The sequence below is a fragment of the Numida meleagris genome, chromosome 5 (genome assembly GCF_002078875.1).
Source record: "Numida meleagris isolate 19003 breed g44 Domestic line chromosome 5, NumMel1.0, whole genome shotgun sequence".
NCBI lineage: Eukaryota > Metazoa > Chordata > Aves > Galliformes > Numididae > Numida > Numida meleagris.
Window position 1 is genome coordinate 19,479,017 of NC_034413.1, and position 23,741 is coordinate 19,502,757.

General features: G+C 43.0%; 1 protein-coding gene across 27 annotated transcripts in view; it reads right to left on the reverse strand.

Moving 5' to 3' along the window:
* SORBS1 (sorbin and SH3 domain containing 1) overlaps window positions 1-21,624 on the reverse strand; it is a 163,132-nt gene extending 141,508 nt beyond the window's left edge. For all 27 annotated transcript variants that reach the window (XM_021398263.1, XM_021398281.1, XM_021398280.1 and 24 more), the window contains exon 1: window positions 21,563-21,624. The gene's annotated coding sequence lies outside the window, so the exon portion shown is untranslated. The remainder of the gene's footprint in view (window positions 1-21,562) is intronic.

Below are 23,741 nucleotides of genomic sequence, written 5' to 3' on the forward strand. Positions count from 1 at the left end.
GCTGACATTCAGGCTGCACTAGAAGACAGCTTATCACTTTGCTCTTTCTAGTCAAAGAGCAGATGACCTGAGAAAAACAGGTCCTGAGGAATGCCATAAGCTACTACCAAAATTAGGCCCTTCTCCTTTGACTTGGTCTCTTGTGAGAAAAGATCCAAGACAACAAATAAAGTTAAATACAGTTTCCTAAGTCTGGATTTTGTTCTGGGCACTACACAAAGAATGATATCCACAGATCTTTACAACAATAGGACAAGGTTTTGGTTTATTTGTTTGGTGGCTTTGTTTTGTTTTAAAAAGCTGTTTTCTTCCATGATACAAAGATTTCCCACAGCACATACTGAGGTATCTGATCAAAGCTTTAGACTCCTATCTTACAGTCCCTGTCTCTTGTTTGTGAGCTCATCTCTCTGGGAATTAAGCTGCAAAAAGCACCGAAAAGAACAAGACGTTACAAAAGAACTTGCATGAAAAGCAATTTTGCTTGAAGTGTTTTAAATCTAAATGGCTTTTCATTCTGATTCCCCAACAAATCATTTTAGTTCATGTTTAATTAAAAAAAAAACAAAACAACCACAGCTGTTCAAGGTGGATTATTATAGATGAATTACTACTGCCAATGAACCATTCAAGCTCTCAATAGGAAAGCACAATGCCTGTCAAACAAATAAACATAATATTTAGGGGAGGCCAGGCATGCTATCAAATGGACAGATCACTTCACCTAACAGAGAAACACAGGAGTTACTCTGTTCTCAAGCTGCAATGTCATTTATCAAAACACTGTTTGTCTGAGCACTCAGTGCCCTGTTTGTGGAGATTTTAGACTAACTCACAATCCACATCCACAAGCAACCTGTTTAACCAGACTGGTTGAACCACAGCACAACCTGTTGCTGCATACAGAAGAGATGCACATCCACTTTTCTGATGGTTTTTTTTTATCCTTCATCCGCCTGTACTTGTTCCAGATCCCCCACAAACTTCACTTCTAAGTCTCTAATGTCTGGTTCTTTTTCCGCTTCCACGTGTCTCTACACAGTAATGAAAGCAGAAATTAGTTTTTCATTGCTTGTATTATAACATCAGAAACAATTATCAATTTAAAACACCATGCAAACATGTGACACGTACAGCCTTTAAGATTTCCATTCTAAGAACCAAACATCACAACCTTTTTAACTATTTTGATCCTTTCTCTTTTAGCATGCTCAGTAATCTAGCAGCACTTTGCCCCATAACAGCCACAAGAAAACTACAGCAAAAAGTGGAGCTTTCACATTAAGCTATTTTAAAGGTAACTTAAACCAGAATAAACTAACAAACTTTCCGAAAGCGGACCTAGAACAAATATTCCGAACCCCATTTCCAGGATGAGGAGGGGTATAAGGCTTTTCTTGAACAATACATTTTCCTATGTAACAAGAGTCTCTGCATTAATGGCGATTAAATATTCATTAACAAACTGTAGTTGGTATTCAAGCCAGCACAAACAAAAACAATCTATCATAGCAAAAAGAAAAAGAGGCAGACATCTTCAAGAACCTGCAGTGGAAAACTTTAGAGGTGTATTAATGGACTTCCACTTAAGAGCTTATTACAAACTATTTTCAAATGACAGCAGCATGCCATTATAACTATGAGTAAAATAATATTTTCCCAACTCTATTTACAGTTTTTTGCAAGCCACTGTTCAAAAACAGGTGTTTTGTTCTCTCCATATGGTACATTCTCAGAAGAATGTTATTGGCTTTTTCTACTCCAGATATTCAGAGGCCCAAGGTATCTGGGAACACAACTGTTATTAACAACTTTATACCTCTCAGCATCTGTGAAATTACCAGTCAAAGAAAGAAGGGAATTTGTCCTGACTTTTCAAAATTAGTTTTTGAAACAAAACAGTTCTTTGGAATTTGAGGCGGACATTTTATGGCATGGTATATTTCTTTCAACATCACTGTGCTTACACTAACAACTTTTTGTTGGTATATTGCTACTGGTTATTGCCCTTTTACCAAACAGAAGAATGCCCTCAGAACATTAGCCGTACAGGCACCAAAGCTGGAACAATGCACTTAAAAGTGAACTTCTGCCGCTTCAGGTTAAAAGGGTTTTGTCCAACAGCTCAGAGGAAGCAGCTAATACACAAATCTCTGTATGTAGTCTAGCTCTGGGCTCCGTATAGCCATTCTTTACTACTGAGTGTTACTTTAAAATGATATTGTTGTACATGAGTAAAGATTTCACCAGCTTCTCTACCCTTATCCCTTTTAATGGCAATGATAGAAGTATTCTTTAGTATTCAGTGAACTCAAAGTGCATTTGACAATGAAATAATTTCCAAGGGTTGCAAAGGAAAATCAAGTAACTGACATTTAATAGCATGTAAGGAAAAATTCCTCTCAACAGTGTTTATGACTGATAGCTTTACATTTGTCTCCAGAGAACTCTCAACAGAGCATGAATAAACACAGCCATGAAGTGATGCTAGAAAATACAAGAAAATACAGACAGGCCACTCCAAAATTCTCCTCTTGGAATTCCCTGCTCACCTTGAAGAACCTTGTTAAATGGGTGTATGCAGATCTGAGAGGTATCAGTGTTTCTCAAACTTGTTCAGCAGCTTTGAGACAAATAGTACTATTCAGACTACCCTCTACATGTGCCCAACTTTGGTGTTGTGACTACTGTGTAATTTAAGACAGCAACGAGCACTTCAGACTACCTAAACCTCCATACCATCAATGGAAAACAACAGAATGCTTATGTTGCACTCCTATAACTGGCAGTTGAACATCTAAATATCCTAACTGGTATCCCAAGTAGGTGATAAGATTCTCAACTCACATAATATATACGAGTTTCAGTGCTGACATAAGGGGTACAACATCAATCTGAATTAGAGGTGAGCTGGATCAATTTACAGCTTAGCTGAGTTTAGTCTCCTGTTTGAGGAAAATCTCTCTTGTTCAAGAACCTTCCCAATTGCTTGTTAGTAACAATGCTCTGAGACACATGAATTCAATAATGAGCATTTTAAGTCCAAATATCTAAAAATCAGACGGCTACATGACTGAATTTTTGGAGATCCATTCAGTATTTACAGGGCTAATCCCACAACCTCTTACATTTTTTAATGTTTTCTTATTTCTCCACCAGAAGAATGATCAGGATAAGCACCAGGTTTAATGGATAAATTTAAAACATTTTCAAGAAATTTCTTTGGAAACAAACAGAAACTCCCAACAGCCTACTGAACATATACCTGAAAGACAAACCATTCGCAAAAACTTGAAGTTGAATGAAAGCACTCCAAGGAAAGGCAATATTCTGAGGAGATAATGAAGTCCATGGATTTCTCCAACAGTTGTTAACAACTGTTCAACGACTTTATTCAGAAGCATGACATGGCTCCAGATCGTAGACCAACTGATGCTGAATGGGCACAGGCTATGTGCACATCTTATCAGACCCATGACCACTTTTGCCCAGCCCTACAGTATGGGTTCACTCAAGCTAGTGACACACAGCACTCTGAAAGACAGAGATCAATAATAAAATCCTGAGCCCTTCCTCCCTTCTTCAGTGATCTAAATACTACTAATTTCAAAATTTATCAAATACTTCTGTGCTCTGACTTGTTTAATGACCTTTAGGGAACACAATAACGCCTTTAGGCTAGTTCCTAGCATCCAGCAGGCAGTTATCCAAAGGTATTTATACACCTACAGATACATGAAGCCTCCTAATCAGATCTGCATTGTGAATTAGGAGTCTAATTTACTTAGGCAATTCTGAAATCCCATTTAGAGTCTAATGACTCTTAAGCAAATAAATACCATTGAAAATTTGACTCCAGGTCACTTAAAGATTGAAACAACGGATGACAGTAGTTGGTAGTCTCAATGCAGTGGCTGCATACCTTGTCAGACGTGCAACTTGGCCTTTAATTCCAGAGACAAATCTCCTGGAGGAGGAATGAAGGACTTACAAGAATATATACGGAGAAAACTAGGCTACTATATTAGAATGGCATAATTGTATATAATATTGTACACATAAACCATTTTAATAACATTTCCTCCAAGGTAGAAGATCACATCATACCAATCATTATCAGTGAGCATTCTGAAAAAGCACCAAGTGGTGACTCAAACATAAAAGGATTCAGAATGATTCCTTTAGCATGGTGCAATGCCAAATTAATACTACAGTCAACCAAACAGTCTTCCCAGTCTTCGGGGATTAAACCTATGGGAAGCTGTCCTGTGAGCAAACACGCTGCTACTACTGCTTAAGCAGCACATATCTATACCATGTCCTCACACTGTGCTTCCAGAGAAGTGCCACAATGGAGTCTCAACAGCTTAAAACAAGACTTTTGATTCCACCGTTGATCCAGCAGATGTTCTTCACCCATCTATCATGGTGTTCTAGCAAGAGAAATGAATGAGTTTATATACAAGTAATGGTCTATGAGCTTTTTTTTTAAAAAAAACAAAGACTCTTCTAGATACCTAATGGTTTCATTCCCCAGTAGCTCAGCTGAAAACACAGTGATTTCGCGATGTGTTTTTAAATGAAGTGTTTAAAAAACATAGCTCCAGCATGCAGCTGAAAATTCCTGTCTCTTCCCTGAAACAGAGCAGAGCAGAACTGCAGAACAATGTAGCTCCCTCATCAGACTGGCCAATGCACATAAACACAAATGAAATTATGGCTCACTGAAAAACATTTCCTAGCTACCCACTAAAATAGCTCCGAGAGGCCAGGTCCATACATGGAATAAAATGGCTTTCACTGCAATCCTAAGCCAAACTCTTGTCTGGAATGACATTTTAGGTAACATAAACAGTTTAAGGCAAATGTCGAGCAGAGCAGACTAGTTTTATACAGTCTGTGCAACAAAACTGAGATGTGTTCTGCACTGAATTAAACTCTTTATATAGTCTCTACTTAGAAAGGAAATGTATTGATTGCAACAGTTATTATAAATCTATCTTTCATGACAAACACTTCCACAGTCTCCTTTAGATTTCACCAAACAACAGCAGCACCAACCAAAGCAAAGGCCCTGCTAAATTGAAAAAGTGTAAAAGCTTTGCCCTTCCCACTCTGCAAGCCACCTCATGGGTGACTTCTGTCCTCCCACCACTGCTGCAATAAACTTTGAACAATACTTACAAGAAGCTCTCAAAGTACTTAGATGCAGATGGATTCTTTTCAAAATATCTGCAGGGAGGTAGGATCTGCATTTAGACATAAAAATCCTCTCAAAATCTGTATGCATTCAAGGCATGAGTAACTAACTCTTGTAACTTCCTGCTGCACTATACACAATGATTCCCATTTCATCTGGGAGTGGAGGGGGGAAACAAAAGAAAAAGGTTGATCAGCAACACAGCACAAAACGATGGAATGTAAATGCTTGCGTCTCTCAGCCCTACTTCACAATCTTTATTGAATGTCTGAAAATCAGACTGCCTAGGCAAGCTGGGCAGGGCTGTGCAGGCCGCAATCGGGATGCTTCAACATGACTACTCAGCACGGCCTGCGACACCTGCCTGCCACACCACATTTTGTTCATGGACTGAGAGGCACAGGAATGAAGTTTGCCCAACATGACAGAAGAACAGAGGGATTCAGAGCCCCTCGCCCTAAGTACCAGCCCCATGCTTTCCCTATTGCCACGTATGAAATATATGGCAGTGAAAACGGCACAATGCATGCTGAGGTGAAATGGAACGTTTAGCCTGGACAACAGCAAAACAGAGCAAGCAATTGTTGCTAAATATTTCCTCAGATAAAAATGCAGAATAGCAGCAAACACACACAGGTACATTCATGCCAGAAAAGAGGCAGGGAATTTTCACTAAGTCAGAGGTCAAGAAAAAAAACAATAATATTTTAGAGGATAAACTTCATGCAGATTGTCTGGAGACAGCAACTGCAATCACCGGTTCTGGATAGCTTGAGTTTGACAAACATTTTATCTTTACTGGAGAACTTTAATGGATGATTTTTGCACTTTGCAACAGACATTCAAAGCCGGACTTATTGTTTGGATGGGAATTAGAGCTCACTAGAGTAACAAGAGTTACAACCATGAGTTCTCAATTAAGATTTATGTGGCAGAAATTATTCCAGGCTTCAAATCGTAGAATTTGAAATCACATTTTGATGCTTTCCTCAAAAAAAAAGAAGAGGGAAGACAGAAAGGAATTCTGAGAGCACCCACATTACACAGACACAGTTCTGGGGGATCAGCTCTAGAGATAGCCAGATACACAAAGAACTTGTGTAGATCCTTTTCTCCATCACTGAACAACTTCTTACTGCCACTGACCCCTTCATTTCTCAACAGTATGTTGTTCAGGAAGGGAAATACAAAGACCAATGCCAAAGGTTCCGAACAATTTTCGGAAAATATATTTTTATATGTATTTTCTGACAATATATAAGTAATACGCTGAATTTAAATTCCAGTAGACTGATTAACATGAAAGAGAAGAGTGAAATGATGTCAGGTTGAGCAAACCAAGTGTAAAGGCCTTTACGATTACACTGGCATTTTTGTCTCCGTTGAAGGAGTCAGTGGCTATATTGGATTATGTCACCTGAGACTTTAAATATAATCATACATTTATAATGAAAAATGGCGTATGTGCTCCATATTACCTTAATTACAGACTACAATTACAATTACAGCAGCACTACAACTGGGATGAAATCACTGCAACTGAGCCTCTCCGTATCCTCTGTTCTACACAGATCTTTCACAAGAGCCTCATGCAGCCTCACCTATCACTGGTCCTCTGCAATTTCAAAGAGCGCAACATGAATTCTGTCTGGGTGTGAGGAGAGGGATTTGCTAGCCTTGAAATGTCTCAGAAAATGAAAGAACATTTAATTTCTGTGTAGAACACAAGGGTTCTTTGAAGCAGGAGCTAAAAATAACTGGAAGCGTTTTCCCTCAGAGAAAATGCACGGCCACTGTACCCTGCAGGAAAACACACATCAGTGATCACTACAGACTCGTGATGATGATGTCCTTAAAGCCAAAAGGATTGACTGATGCACTGGGACACCCATGTCTCACAGAACACATACTTTGTATGCAGCATTACAAGGATGAAAATCTGCACCAATCTCTTCCAGACATCTCTGGTTCAAATTCAGATGGAGAGGAAATTGAGATTCACACCTCACTTGTCCAGAGTTAGTAACAGCCCATATTGATCCTACTACGTGAGAAACTCTAGTGATAGAAGTTTGCTCAAATCCAGGTCAAAACTCTATTCTTAATCCAGCCCGGTCCCTAAACCTGAGTCTAACATGAACCAGTCACAGAAGGAAGTATCACCTCCTCACACATTTCTTAAAAGAAAGCAGCAACAATCTGGGGAGTTGAGGTTGTAAAGACTCAACGAAACTCAGATTCCCTTCTTGCATTTTGCATTTTCCTCAATGTCCCCTTCCTGTGGTTGCTTTCTCTCTTCACAGCGAAGCACTAAGACATATTCTCCATGGTATTTCATGGTATTTATAAACTAATAGCTTGCACAAAGACCACCCTAGTGCAGTAACACTGCTTGACCCTGACCTATGGAAACAACGAGCACCTTACCTGTGGCTTCAATAGCAACACAGCACGTCGCATTTGCAGTTCCTCAGTGAGGATGGCAAGTGTACCCTCTTGCTCCAAAAGCACCAATCCCTAAGTTCAAAGATAGAGAATGTTCTCCAATTGCTACTTCAAAGGCAGCAGAAGACTTAGAAACTTGATTTATATATCTGGGAGCCCAAGAAAAAAAAGATCTAATGTTTTTATACCTCCCCTAAGCTTCTCAGGGAACCAAATCAATTAAATTGGCTATCAACTTTCAGGCAACCTAAAAACATTACCCAGAAGACACACATTCACAGCATTAATAACACACACAAAGTAAGAAGGCAGCCTGAATCTAGAGTTTGTTTTCTGTCTGGAACCAAAGGACAGTGCATGACTTTATGACTTGTCTGCAAGGCAGGGAGTACAGCCCTGCACCATACTGCCAGCCAGGCTCTGCCATGCAACCACTTAGCTCCTCCTTCCCACCTTAGCACACCTCTCACTGGCCCTTTATCCAAGTAAGCTTTAACAAAGCAAGCTTCTGCTGTGCCATTAGGACCTGATAAAATGAAAAACAAAGCCCTCACACAGAAAAAAATGGAATCGTTCCCTGAAGCCAGAGTAACTACAAATCACCAACAGCAGGAAGAAAAAAAAAAAAAAAAAAAGAAGCTGATCTCCAAACTCCTTCATTTTCAATGGCCCATGTGACTCCTGAAGGACAAAAAAAGTTGCAACTCAGAGATAGATTTTTCCACTTCGAGCAAGCAGTGGCAGCCTGGCTAATTTCAAACAAAAAGACTTGTTCAAAATATTTAGCTAATATTTACTGACATAAGTAATACCTTGCTTAATGGTTTAATTTACTTAACATTGACATCCACAGCAAAATACATAAAAGCTGACCTTTCAAGTTCTGTGTCCTCCTTTTCTAATTCCTAAATGTCTGCAAACTATTTAAAATAGAGAGGTGTTTGGGACTTTTTTTGCTGCCTGTCCTCATTTTAAAATGTCACTTGTCTCATTTTGAGCTCCGTAGTTTCCTTCGAGGTCTTAGATGTAGACTCTTTAAACCATCAATGTGAGCAAGCTCTTAAAGTTTGGAAAACAGCTTTTCTCCCCAGTATTTTTCCACGTGTTTGAATGCTTAGGTTTTTTGTTTGTTTGTTTCAAACTTCTAAGGGAGCTGAATAAAAATACCTCTTCCCTGGAGAATTAGTCATTTTTTGTACTCTCAATAACCTCGAGATAATTCTACCAGACAATCAGTTATGATCATACATTCTGGCAGAAGTAAATAAGTAATAGAGGAAACAAGATATGCTTTTTCTCATTCAGAAGAAAAACAGAGGTGGCAAAAAATAGCAACCTTTCAGCCTTTTCTTTTCATATAGAGCAGGAAAAAGAAGACAAAACCACAAAAATATCACAAATGTACTTTTTATCCTCTGCAGACTACTTAACAATTGCTTGCAAAAGTCCTCTGAAGGACATTAAATATTACATTCATTTAGTTCATCCACTTTGCATATAGGGGGAGGGGAGTACAGAAATAAAACCCCTCTGCTCGAGGACAACCATCTAGCAGGCAGTTAGCTGCTTTGCAATTGTGTCATAAACATAATTTTTAGATTCAAAATTACATTATCTTATAAAATATTAAAGTGGCAGGAAAAGGAAATTATCATAAGATTTGCATAATGAACTAAATTACTTTAGATTAAAATCATTGAAGTCCTAGACAGTTTTTTTTTTTTATATAACTTATTTATTTGTTTAGATTAAGGAAGTAAAACAGTTGCTGCATGAGATACCAGCTGACAGCAGTTTTGTGTGCCCTCAGTTTCTTGTTCCTCAGGCTATTTGTTTTCTACTTCCTTGAGCTCCATTGCTTGAGTGGTTCCAGCTTTCCTAATTTGGACATCCAGAAGTTAACCAAAGACTTGTCATGTAGATTCCTTCTATAGCAAATTGAGTTGGGATAATTCATCCTTCAGGGAAGGCTACGCGGCCACAGTTCAGTCCATGGAGTGAACTCTTTGAAGACAGACTGTCATGTGTTCCGGCTGGAATAGTGGTAGTTTTGTAGAAGGAAGACTACCCACCTTACTCCAGTATTTGCAGCGAGCTTTGTGTACAGCCTTTCTCTCAACGTAAACCTACACCTGCATTATATACCACATGAGTGGCTGCCACAAAAAAAAAGTTAACTCTGCCACCGCCCTGCTTGATTCTGAACTGGCTGAAGAAAGAAAAAAGGGACAAATACTCTTTAAGCCCAGACTAGGGGCTGGTCACTCCTTAGTAGAATAATGCTAATAAAAACTAAGTAAAATTGTATGGATACATTGGAAGGGTTCAAGCATGTAATTCACTCACAAGGATGTGAATGTTGTGTGCATACACAGTGAACTCGGTATCCCCGTCGCTGAAATTCAGGAAATACCAGCTCTTCTTCTTTTGCAACCATCATGGACCTTGGGAAGACTGGGACTGTTAATTTATGTGGCAAACAAGATGAGTGTTCTGGGGTAGGAATTAACTTGGGGAAAGTGACAATCTGCTATTTTAGTTCTTCTGACATCCAGGGTATCCAGTGGACTGAATGGACGTCCCCGTTTCACCATGTATCTGCCTCATAGCCTGCTATTACATGTTCCAGGACATCTGCTATTACATGTTCCAGGAGCACAAATGACTCTCCTCTAACCTTGGCCATACCAAGACACTTCTTTTGCATGAGTCCTCTGTTGATTATGACTAAAGCCATTTTTTTCATTCAGATTCAGATTTGGATTCATGTTGGGCTCCAAATACTTTGGGCATCAGCACTGTACTGAGCTGAGGTTGCAACACAGCACATCAAGTCCGTAAGTATTCCAGCATGTAGCATGTATCCAGAACAGCTTAGAAAAACAGAAGTTCTCAGTGGGAAAAGATAGCTTTTTACAGGAACTCGTGGTTCACAACCACTCTGGCTGTGAAAGTGCTTATCTCAACATTTCATGGAGGGGAAAGCAAAGCAGAAATGAAAGATAGCACACATGACTTCTGAAAAATCTTGTGACTGATGGACTCACACAAAATACTGACCAAACTAAACAAAACATGAAAAGCCTTAATATTTAGACCAGATGCTGACGGTAGTAAAGATCATTAAGACAACTACAGCAATGAGTATTTTCAGAGATAGTGTCTCACATGTCCACTGCACTTTCTGTTCACAAAGACTCAGAAATCACGCCCACAGTCCACAGGCAGAAATTCCTGTACTCACTCCAGGGAACCCAGACAATTCTGGAGTAGGTTACAGCAGATGCTTGGCATTGTGCCTCCACATCATAGCCAAGCAAGGGGATATCATCTGAGTTAATGCCTCTATACACTTGCAGAGTGCCAGATACAGGTGGCCAGATCTCTTTCTCACATTTACTCCTACGAGTCCACCAACTGCCTGCTCTGGGTGTTACCACGATCAACATGCACCCTGCAAGACTGCCTCACAGTGAGCCATCAACACTGCTTCCCATATCATTTATGTTTTCACATATGTTCAAATATTAGATGTGGACAAAACATCCCACTCTTGACCAAAAAAAAACCAACCCATACCCTTGAGCATCAGCACACAAAACAATGATGTTCTTACAGTACAGCAGAACACAATGTTGAGTGGCAGGCAAAATTTTTCAAGTCGCATCATAGATGGGAAAGTGGAAGCATAAAAGAACGTTGTGTAATTTACCCGTCACCCTGCTCTATATCAGCAACAGAGCTGGAAATAGAAACCTCCCCTATTAACGACACCACATCAAGAGGCATGACAGGTGCTTCACGGAGCCCTGTTCCAAAGCACATGTAACTAGAATGTGGGCATAGCATCTTGAGAAGGCACGGACGGGTGCTGAGACAGGCTCAGTGAGGCTTGCCGGTGAATGCTTTCCGCTGCATCTATCCTGCAAGCAGTCAGCAGCTTGCAGAAGGTGAATTCTATCATTCTGTCTGCACCTACGTGGTGACAAGAGGAGATAATGTAACAGTGACTTGCTTCTGATAGAGCCTTGATAATGAAAGGCAATAATCTCAAGGTTCTCCATTCAAGTAAAATGGTCTTCATTCCAGTGAGAGCCTTCCCAAATACAAAATGAATTCCATTCTCAGATTTGACCTTACTTTATAAAGCCATTAGAAACAGAATCAGTTCTGAATTAATGCAAGGACAGACCACGGTTTGTCAAGATGCCAAGTCAAGCAGACTTTCCAGAGCATTAAGCTTTGCTTGAGCAGCTAACTGTCAACCAGTAACTGGCTCAGCAACAAGGAGTCTCCTACTGTAAGGACGTCTGTGGCAGCCAGCAGCTCAAGAAGCCAGGATTTCTGTCATTCACTGCTAGCAAGCTCTGCTGTGTCCTTGTACTTGCACCTTGGGATTCACAAAGGACTTCTGTTGACAGGTGACTCAATTCTTGTCTTAGCTGACGTGCCAGAAAAGTGGCATGATATTCTTGAAGGTCATAAGTCTACATAAAATTATTATTTTCCAATTCAACTGCTAGATTTCACTTGTAAAAATTCCCCTGAATGAATTTGTGTGTGTATAACTCCGACAGAATCCAATTGCTGAAACATGAGCCAATTCAGATAGAATAGCTACAGTACTGGCAAATACTAGCAGAGGACTAAAAGCTACGATAGATAGGAAATTATGTGTCATTAAATTTTAGTCTTACTGTAAAATAAAAGGAACTATCTACTATCTAGAAACATCCATCATATCTCTTCTCTGATAGCTTATCATCTTTTCTGCAAGAAGAAGGGCATGTCGTGAATTAGTATTTCTTATGGCTGAACCAAGAGCCTTTATGAATACCAGGCTCTGTAAGTCAGAAGATAATATATTTTCTAAATGAATGAACAAAACAAAAATACTCCGTATTTCACCTCAGAAGGAAGCAGGACAAAATTGGCCAAAATAGCCAAAATGTCTGCATCTGAGACCCTCAGCAGCGGTGGGGGTGAGCGGCTTGCTGTTGGGCAGGACATTCTGCTGCACATGGTGCTGACTGTGGGATAGCAGTAAGGGGCTTCCACCCTCACAGCCTGCAGCACTGCTTCAAAAGCAACAAAGAACTAAAGTGCCACTGCAGCATTTCCACATTCTCTCACACTCCCTATCAATTCCAGGCCAACTATTTCAATTTAAAAACCAAAAGGGGAATTTATTTAACATCCTGTACTGACAACTCAGCCCAAAGCCTTCCTGGATGAAGCCAACGAGATTGTTTCCATTGACTCCAGTACGTTTGGATCAAGATCTTGGGTCTCTTGTGCTGGCAACAAGAACCTGAGGCTGGAAGGCAGCTAACAGAGCCTGATGAAGCATGAGTCACAACATAGCACAGCTCACAGTGTCTGAGCTCTATTGAGCACACTATCAGCAGCAGAACGTTTGTTTGGGCCAACACAATGAGTGCATGCCTGACACCATGGTTTTCAGTGAGCACAAATATGCAAATCTGAGTGCTCTCATAGATTGTTTGTTCCAGTAAGAGACAAAGCAAGACAGCAAGAAAGAACAAAAGTGAAGGCTGTGAGATGGCAGAGGGTTGTTGTCCTCTCTTTAACAGGGCCTCACAAAATAGCAGGTGGCTCTCCGGAGGCCCCCTCCCAACCTTACAAATAGACACATCAGAGACAGTAATGTTACAACCCTGTCTCCAAGGGAGGAGATGGCAAGAGATGGAGGAGTCCAGGTCCAGTGGAGATGCTGAGGTGCTGCTATTTCTGCCAGCAATCTGATTGCAAAACAAGACATCGGGGTTCCTTTTAAGCAAAATTCCACCCAGAGAGATGCAGACATACAAAATATGAAAATCAAGGAAAAAGACTTACCAGCAGGAGTGCCCTGAGTTAAAGCCAGCTGCAGCAAGAAGGAACACCCCTGCCTCATTCATTTCCTGCACTGAACAGAATGATTTTATGCAGCGTCTGACTGCTAAGTCTATTCCACTTTCCATCCTTCTGAGCTGAATAACAGGATTCCCTTCTGTCCCTCCATGGCTTCTTATCCAAGAATCTCCTGCAAATGTATTTGCTTGATACACCATTTCTCATAGATTTCTTACTGCTTGTTTTTTTGCACCAAGAGACAGACCAGAATTTTTATAGATCATGATCATCTTGTAGAGATACGTGCACATTTCTGAGCTAATTAGAAATAAAACACGAACAGCGTCGTGGAAATATAATAATCTCTCATTCAGTACCATCAAAGAAAAGACTGATTGCCAGTCATTCTTCTCCATTCATATCCATTTGGTATACAAAGACATTCGTTGACCCAAGAACTCTAATATGAAACAGCCTTTGAGAGCTTTCTTTGTTTCATTTTTCTATGTAAAGAATTTTTAATAAAAAAAGCACAGAAGTGATTAAAATATTGACTCTATTTTAAAAACAGTTTTCCAGAGACTGCCTAGCAAGCTGAAGCTATAAATGATATATATTTTAAGAACATTTATAATAAAAACCTCATTGTTATCAAAGGGCAAGTATAGCCAAGCTTGAAGATCTGTTCTATCATAAGTATCGGTCTTATAGACAGTCAGATTGCATCTTTTGGTGAAGTAGTTAGTTTATTCTTGCAAGTACTTTCAGCCATTTTTTCTATATATCTCTACATATTTCTCTATATATCTCATGATTGAATGAGCAGTGTGTTATTTATGAAAGTCTTCATTTCACATGGGAACACTCATAAAACTACACAGACAGCTAAGAAAGGACGGACAGAAAGTCTGTGGTTTTCCTACTGCTAGCTTTGTCTCACCTACGTGTGGCACTGAGCAATCACTGAACACGCACATCACCCACTGGGCCAGATCACCAACCAAAGCCTAGCTGCAAAGCCATGCACAGGGAAAGGCACCAGCCCACAAGGCCCCGCTCCAGCCCTCACCTTGGAGTCCACGCTAGCAGCACAACACCCCATTGCCTTGCTGGCCTCCTCCCAGCCCTCCCGCCCCAGTCTCCTCACACATTCAGACCAAAAGCGTGCTGGGTCAATGCCATCTCTGGCGTGTTTGCACAAGGCCTGTTGTGATGAGGACTTTGGTCCTGGTTGGTGCCAGTGCTGTTGAATCCAAGCAACAAAGAAGAACCTGCTGCAAAAAAAGGTCGAGAGCACCTTACAATTACAATAATATACTGTTTACATTACAGTGCTGCCATGATATGTGTAATTAAGCACCACCTTTAGGAGAACCACGGCACAATTTGTGCAAACCTTTGAAACATCCAGATATTAGAACACTGAGCAAAGGCTGCATTTTGTTGATGTGCACAAGGTGCTAAGTGCAGATCCAAGTATTTTGGGCCTGAGGAAATGTGATTTCCAGGTTTGAGCTCTATGACTGCAATTTTTCACACATTTGTACAGTTGGCTGTAGCTCACAGTAGTAGTTCTTAGTTCACAGATATGCGAAGACTCAGGTGCATGGGCAGCTGGGAGACAGCCAATGAATTCTTCATGACTGTGCATCTCCCCTCACCCAGCAGCACCAAGCTAGCCTTGCTTGGTGTGTCTCATCTTGTAGGGAGTAAACCTTCTGCCACAGAGATTTGTGTTTATTCATATAACATCTTGTCTAAGGAGAGCACAAATTTGCTGTACATACAAATGTACAAGAGAAATCTCTTAAAAAAAAAAAACACAAAACCACACGCACACAAAACCACCGCCCCCAAAACAGTTTCCTTGGTTACTTACCTAACAAAAACAGACTCAGAATGGTACTGCAGGGAAAGCAACAAGGAGGAAACTGAAGCAAGGTTCCAATGAGGAAGCAAATATTTACACCGTCTTTGTTCCTTTTGAATCTTTTATAGGAAGCCCTACAGGTTCTTAGCACTTATTGTGAGTAGTTTTTCCTCTGCTGTTGTAAAGTCTTAGAAAAGTATCAATAGATAAGATAAAAAGATAAAAAATAAAAAGGTGTAAAATATTTAGAGGGTGTTTTTAATAATTCATCAGCCCAAGAGCTTTTCAGTCTATCTATATTGACAGCGCAGCCAGACCTTTGAAGAGAAGAAACAAAACTAAATGTCTATAGACACCTATTAAAATGTGTTATATGAGTGCTGTTCCTGGCCCTCTGAGTATCACTCCGCATCACAAGAAACCACAACACCTGACCATTTTTTCTGAGGCCATAACTCTGGGGCATACTTAGCTTTTAATGACAAGTTTGAGCACGTGACATATTATTTCCCTGTTTCTTTGTGATGCTGACTTGCGCCAAACACATTTCTGAGAGGCCTTCTCCTGTGAGGAGAACCTATGTGGCACAGCCCCTAGTTGTGCCATCCTAGCTCCAGCTGGGCTGCCCCTCGTGACGACCATACAAACCTCAATGAGGAGTTAAGCAACACACTGCCAGCCACACTTCAGTGTCCACTGGGCGCCCGCAGAGCTCTGTGTTGCGTGACGGTCTCTCTCTCAGTACAGCTCATGCTCTGTGACTGGCTCATCCCCAAAGCACTAGAATGGCTTTCCACAAGGAAAACAGGCAGTTCACGTGCAAGTAAATGCCACTTGTTTTTTTTAAAAAACAACCATTTGTAAGAACAATTATTATTCGATAAAATTCTACACAGTTATAAAGGGGAGTTACAAATCAAGTCACAGCAAAGGCATCTTATTTGAAGAATTGCTTGCAAGTAGTTTTTTCTAATTACTCAGAGCATGCTGCAAAAAGGAACATGAAGAGTAGGGAACAGTTGCCTGTTAAGCAGAACAGACCTGGCACAACCTACTACTACCCCTTGTTTAAATAATACCAGGGATATATGGACAGTAACTACTAGTTTTCCTAGACTGGGACAGTTTAGTGAGTATGTCATCATCTAGGACAAATACTGTACAAACTCTCAGATGAGTTGACCTCAATATTTTCAGGATAGTGACAGCTACAATCTGACATCACAGCAGCTAAGACTCTCTTCTATAACTGTTTTTCAGCTTTTCTTAGCTATGGGCTTGAGCTGAGCAAGGACTAAGGCTACCTCTCATGCCACTGCTGCTGTTGACATAGCTGGGCAAAACTCCAAGAGGACTGTCCCTAAATCTGGCCTCTTCCTCTCCTTGGGTCTCACATGACCATCTGGCCCTGCATGACCTGGAAGAGCCATGGCTATGATTGCAAAGGGCATGTGACTGCAAGGGCCTTGGCTTGGCCTCCTTGCAAGGGCACCACTGGCAACTTCTTTAACAGCCATGTCAGCAGTGTTGCAGGCTCTGGAAAGTCCAGAAATGATAAAATTCCTAATGACAACTGCTGCTTCTGACTTTTACATGCTAGGATTGATACAGACATAGGAACAAAGCAAAGCGGATTGGCGTTCTGTTGAGTCTCCCTTTCCGCAGCCATCTTCATCCCAACTGTGTTAATTTGGTGTTAGGAAAAGGTAACTCGCTGTTTGTGTGAACAAGTACTGCAGTGTTTATTTGAGACCACAACAGTCTCATGGTCTTAGGGCACATTTCACTGATATTATGTAAATAATCAATTCTTTGAAAGACCAGAATAGCTGTAAATCAAACCTGTAGGCAAACTATGCTTTCATGCACGCTGCTGTGTTTCCTGGTTTTTTTGTTTTTATTTTTTTTAATGAAAGCATTGAAAATCCCCAGCCATTATGAAACTGAGTAATTTTCTCTTGGTTCTCAGGATAAGAGGAAGTGGAATTACTTCAGCAATCATCCTAACAAAGAGTAATTTTAGCCAGTTTACTTTCTATGATAAGGCTACTCACTTCAAAGTTTGTATTGTATTGTTTATTAAGAGGGCAAACATCAATGAATTGTTAAAATAGATATAAAATATAGTTTCTTGTAGATATAAAGAATTTCTTGTAGAAATTGCATCACCTCTCCACATCTCATTTCCCTCAGCCATAAAATGGTGGCAAGGTTGCCTGCTATTGCTGGCATTTGTAGATAAACAGATTTAGCACTACAATATAATGCTAGAGAGACTGCGCACAGGATATGGGACAAAAACTCTTAAAAAATCAGTCCAGATTGTTTCCTCCTACCGTGGATGGGCATAAAATCCAAACCCTCAGTTTTACATTGTACACATTGGACATGTGTAAAAATAAAGGAAGAGGGAGTGAGAAGAAGACACTTACTAACATACAGGCATTTGTACACCTGAAGTCAGATATGAAGTGTCTCACTGGAGAAGAACATCACAAAATCAGTTCCTCTATCTAATAATTCTCATCAAATACTGTTTGGTTTTATAAATACATTGCAGTGAATGGTATCTGTGACACAGGGATCCAAAATTATTTAATTAAGCTCATGCCATCTTAGTGAGACCATGAGAAGGCATGTATAAAGGTACCACTCCTTCTAGTTTTTAAACAGCATTTATTGCTGGGATAGCACATAGCAACACTCAGTACCCATACACATCAAGGAGAGCAAGGCCAATCTGCACTGGGTTGGCAGAGTTCTTGCTGTGTGACCATCACTGCTACCAAGGCTGCAGCCTGGCACAGACCAACTCTTACGCAAAAACAATGGTGGATTTCTGAGGAATGCGAGCACACATGGCATCAGTATGATTACTTATTCAAAAGACACCTTCAGCAGCACCTCTGCCTTTGCTGCCATGCTTGGGTGAATGCTGTCTCAGCTGAGCATGAGACATGGCATCATCGCGTCCTGAACCTTCTCCCAATACCAGCTCAGTCCAAATCCTGTGTGGAGATGGATCACAGCACATTCTGCACAGGAACAGAGGCTGAGATCACACCAAAGCTGAAGGTCAGGTTGGTAAATCCCTATTTAGGCATACAGATTAAGTGCCAGTCACTCAAGGAAAAGGGAAGAAGGGAAGCTCTGAGTACTTAGCGTTGTTGTAGCCTTTTGTTAGGGTCCCACTTCAGAAATCTTGAGCAGCAAGTAAAAGCCCTAGCATATCCCTTTACACAATAAAGGCAATGAATAAAACAACCCACCCATGCCAGAGAACTTCAAAGGCCTGAATTGAAAACAATTTGCAAAGCACACCAGACATTATCCTTGCTGCCAGAGCATTTCCTAAGGCTGGATAAACCCAAAGCACAAACTCTCACCAAAAAAAGGCTTCTCTGTTGAAAACTTCTTGCCCACTTTTAAAGGCACAAGCATTTTCCACAGCCCTATAGGCAGCCTCTGCTATGACCTGAATTACACCGAGCAATGAAAGTGCTGACCCTGCCATAGCACTTGCACTGGAAACAACACGTACTGCACAACCTAATTCCATAATGTTCATTCTCAGATATAGCTCCACAGAACTTAATGGGATTATGGAAGGGCTTGAAGACTTCAGGATCCAACCAACAAAAGCTCTCTGGCTCATTGTAAAGGACTCAGCAAAAAGAGAAAGCGCGATGACTGTTCATCCATCTTAGGAGATACACACTGCAGACTTCGCCCAAACAAAACCAATAAAAACATCAACGGCATGGCTCTGGTCTCCATCACCTCTGTTCTGCGGCCAAACAAAGAAGCATTTAGTGAAGCAAAGGACCAGGAAAATGAAGAAGCACCAGGGAAGCATACAGGCACAGATCATTAGCCAGTGTAGCTCTCTGCTGCAGGATACCATTGAGACACCGCATTTTGTATTAATTTCATAAAGTAATTAGCACCCTGGATATAGCAACACATCAGAATAAATACATGCTGTGACCAACATCTGCTGCCATCAGTGACCAGAGTGTCCCCACACGTGTGCGCCCAAGCACACACACACACAGCACGTTCTTACAAACAGGATGTGTAACTCACGCGAAGGTTTAACATTCCTGCCTCTTCCCCTGGGTTCAACCTCCACAAAAGCAGTCAGCTCCATAATTCCACATTTGCAAAGTGCTCCAAAGTGTCTCTGAGCAGTCCTTCTCCCCCAGCTCCAAATATTTTCCCTGCCCTACGAACAGGGAACACAAGAAGAGACCTGCTCATCACAAGACCTTCCTCAGGAGGGATCCTTCCATGTACGCGCTCTGAAGTGCCTGCACATTGAACAGAAAGGGCGCTGCAAACAGCATTCACATGGAACACACAGCGCGTACCCTCCTGACTTCAAGTCAGCCTTCAGGGCATGCGTGCTGCATTGGGCACTGTTTCTTTCTTCTTGAAGACAGGTTAGGTGTGAGCTCGTGTGTATGAGTGTACGTCCGCCAGAAATCCAATGCATTGCAAAGAAGGCAGTCACTGTGCTTTGACTGTCTAAATATCAATACCTCCATTTTTTATGGAATTATCAAATGGCATTGGGTTTATCGAATAGAATTATCTTTAAAAATATTATCCTTATTTTACTATAAGTGTGGTTACTGAACTAGAAAAAGGGAGCATAAAAGAAACGGGAGTCAATAGGGGCACCAATGTGACATACACCTATTTTCTGTCCATGCATATGCACAGCACACCCAGCGTGGTCCAGCCCTCCAACTGAGGAGGCAGCAGCTCCATGGGTAACCTTGAGCAGGCTGAGCCTCCCCTTGTCTTCTCTGCACCTCCCTGGGCGAGAAGGGTCTGGGACAGACACTGTTTCATTTTATGGCATGGAAGTATCAGCTACAAGAGAAAACAATCTTTCGGTGGCACAATTTGTAAAAATGAAATACTAATGTACCAGATACTGCCTTGGAACAGCAGCACAGCCAGCATAGGCAGGATAAAGAAGCAGGAACTGCAAGTAGGCAAACACTGCTCTTTGGGAGGAATAGTGAGGAGCGCCCTGCTCCACACGAACCCCTCAGACACCCCCCGCCCTGCAGTGACCCTTCGCCGGGCCGCGCTCAGTGCCATGCACGGAGGCACAGCTGGGGCAGACACGAGCGCAGGGCACTCACTGGTTAAAAATCAAACGTGGGTAACAGCAGGAGCTCAGGCAGTTTGCTGAAATGAGATCTGCACAGCAGGGCACGCGTGGCTTTTCTTCATTACTCTAATAGCCTAATAAATAAATAAGGTCCATGGCAATCATGCTGGTGATTTTTTTTTCCCTCTCTTTTCCAAGACATCTTAGGAGAGAGGTGGCCAGACTGGGGCTGCAGAATTCAATAGTGCAAATAAAAAAACGAGAGCTAAAGGAAGCCCTTTCCGTGTCAGGGTTTAATTACAACTGCTGCGAATTCTCAGGCACCTGAGCCATCCACCATTCATAGACGCCAGCAATACCTGAAGCTGGCACGTACACCTCTGCGGAGAAGCACACCAAATACAACTGGATACAAACGGCAGCCGCCAAGAGCAGCCGGCAGCCTCCCCTCCAGCTGGGGACACAGCGCTCCCGGCCCCGCACCGCGGCCCCGGTTTCACCCCAGGCGCAGCGAGTGCGGTACCCGGGGCCGCTCGCGTCGCGCCGCACGCAGGGCAGCACTCGTGCGCTGCTGACTCGGTAATTGCATTATCCGCAGCCGCTGATGAATGAACAACCGTAATGCATACATCCTGGCCCGGCTCTCCCGGGACGAGGCGACGCGGAGTCTCCGCTCCGGCCCCGCTCTGAGCCGCGTCCGAAGGGCACAGAACGCGCCCGTGTGCATTCCCTTTAATTTCAAAAGCAACGTTATGTTCTTCTCCCTCTTCCCACGGAAGGAAAAATACCATTTCTGTTTACAAGCAGCAGAAAGTCCTTCCCAAGCCCACTTCTCTGCATCCGCGATCTATTTTACCTGCGAATAGTCAGGCTTGAATAGCAGCTCGCAAAAACTACGGCGTAACGCGGACCACATCTACACCGAAAGACAGAGCGAGAGGCCGCTACCCCGCGGCAGAACGGCCCCTAAGAGAACCCCCGTCCTTACGGCTATTGAATAAAATGGAGACAGAGCGATTTCCGCGGCGCAGCCGCCGCAGCAAACGCGCGAACCTCCCCCGCTTACCGCCAGCACCGGCCCCGCGCACCGCACCGCACCGCAGTTCCCCCGGCCCCGCGCCGCTCTCCCGGCGCCGCTCTCCCGGCCCCGCTGCCGCCGCCGCTCCCCGGCAGGCGGGGGCCGATGGGCGCCGCCCCCGCCCGCCCCCCGCCCGCGGCACGGCAGCGTCCGCCCGGCCCGGCAGCCTCGAGCCCGGCGCTGCGGGAAATACGAAACGAACGGGAATCCCAACAGCGAGCCGCGCTGCGGGGCGGGCGGCCCCAGCCGCTCGGTGACCTGTTGCGTGTGTGTCCGCGAGTGCACGATGTGGCTCTGTGGGCTGGGGGTGGCAAGCTGGTGGGCAGTTCGGGGGCTGGGACCGAACCGCATCCCTCCTTGGATTTACTGCATGTTATACGGTGAGAGGGGAGAGACGAGGGAAGCTGGGAGAAAGAACTGGGAGACTGCTGAACGCTTCACCCGGAAAAAAATAAATGGAATCAAATAGAGGAGAGGAAAAATCCCTACCAACTCCCTGCCGCACTTGCCCTGCATTATGTGAGATTAATACAACCAGTTAGTTTCATTAATTCTTAGAGGCGCTCACTGCATCGGCTTAGGTGCTCTAAAAAGCGAGGGCAAGCCTTCCTGGCACGTGCACAGAACACACCAATGGATCCATCCTCACAGGGTCTGAGCGAGCTCCTTTGTGTGTGGAGGAAATGCAGTGGACAGGGAGGGAACTTCATCCTTCCCAGGCTACCGTGGCATCTTGCCGTCCCTTCCTCAGCCGTTGCAATTCTGTTATCTTTCTTTTTCTCCTTCCAAATTCTTTTCATCTCCAATAGGCTGATAGCTATAGAAATCTTGCTTATCTATCTTAACTTGAACCCATGGATCAAAAATACCTGCTAATAATTCAAAGCAATTGCTCAAAGAAATGAAGTAGACAACAATCAGTTGAACTGAGAAAAGATCAAATGTATTTTAGTTACAATTGCCAGAAGATGCAAAGGAAGTCCGGTACCGAACTTCGCTCCGTTTGGAAGGCCAGCTGGAAAAAGCCCTTAATTTCGGGGTGATGAATGTGTACAAAAGCAGGCAGTTTGCCCTCCAGATGGGGATGGAAGTTCGCAGCGATGCACTGACCAGCCCTTGGCTTCTCACAGTCCCCGGGGAGAGGAACGTGACCGTAATCGCAGAGCAATCGGCCAGCCAGGAAATCAGAGAGCTGAAACCTGGCCTGGGCAGAAAACAAACAGTGGGGCAAGAGCTCCTGCCACACCTGTCTGCTTCTCTCATCCGATGCAAGAAGGGCAATACAATTTGTGGCATCCTGCCAAACCCACTTAGGCACGAGCCCTCACCTTACCCAGGCTGAATGTCATCGAGGAGAAAGAACTGTTGAGATTTTACCCGCTGATTCCTCCATCTCCCTCGCAAAAGACTCCCTGTGCTGTAAGAATAGCAGTCTGGGAAGATAATTCAGAGGCCAGGGGTTGACCTAATACCTGAAGCACTCATCTTCAATTTAGAGACTCACTGAAGTGCAGAATATGTGTGAGTGTGCACACGTGTCCATAGGCTCGCAGAAGAGGCAGAGCCCAAGGTCAGCGTAAGGCAGGCAGCAGCCAAGCGGGTGGTAGTGCTGATCCCTCCTGCCTGCCCGGGGTTTGTGAGGGCTGTTTGCCTGTCTGGAAACGGTGCCTCTAGGGACCAGCTTAAGGGCTTCAAGTGGACTGGAAACGTACTAGTCAGTCCCTGGAGCCACGAATGTCAATGCTGAATTCGAGTATCTGCTCTGTCACAGGCCTGTGTGCAGGGAATCACAGAATCATAGTCATTAAGGTTGGAAAAGACCTCTAAGATCATCTATTCCAACATCAACCCATCCCCACATGCCCACTAACCATGTCCCTCAGTGCCACGTCTGCCCTTTTCTTGAACACCTCCAGGGACAGTGACACCACCGCCTCCCTGGGCAGCCTGTGCCAATGCACTGCCACTCTTTCTGAGAAGAAATTTTTCCTAACATCCAACCTGAACCTCTCCTGGTGCAACTCAAGGAAGGCAGATAGGTGCTAATAACGGCAGGTCTGTGCATCACACATACACTGGAGACACAGAGCGAAGCTGTGGAACCCTTCTGCCTCATCAGCACCCCTCAGGGCAAGAAGTCCTGGGTCTTGTTGTGTCTGCACTGCTC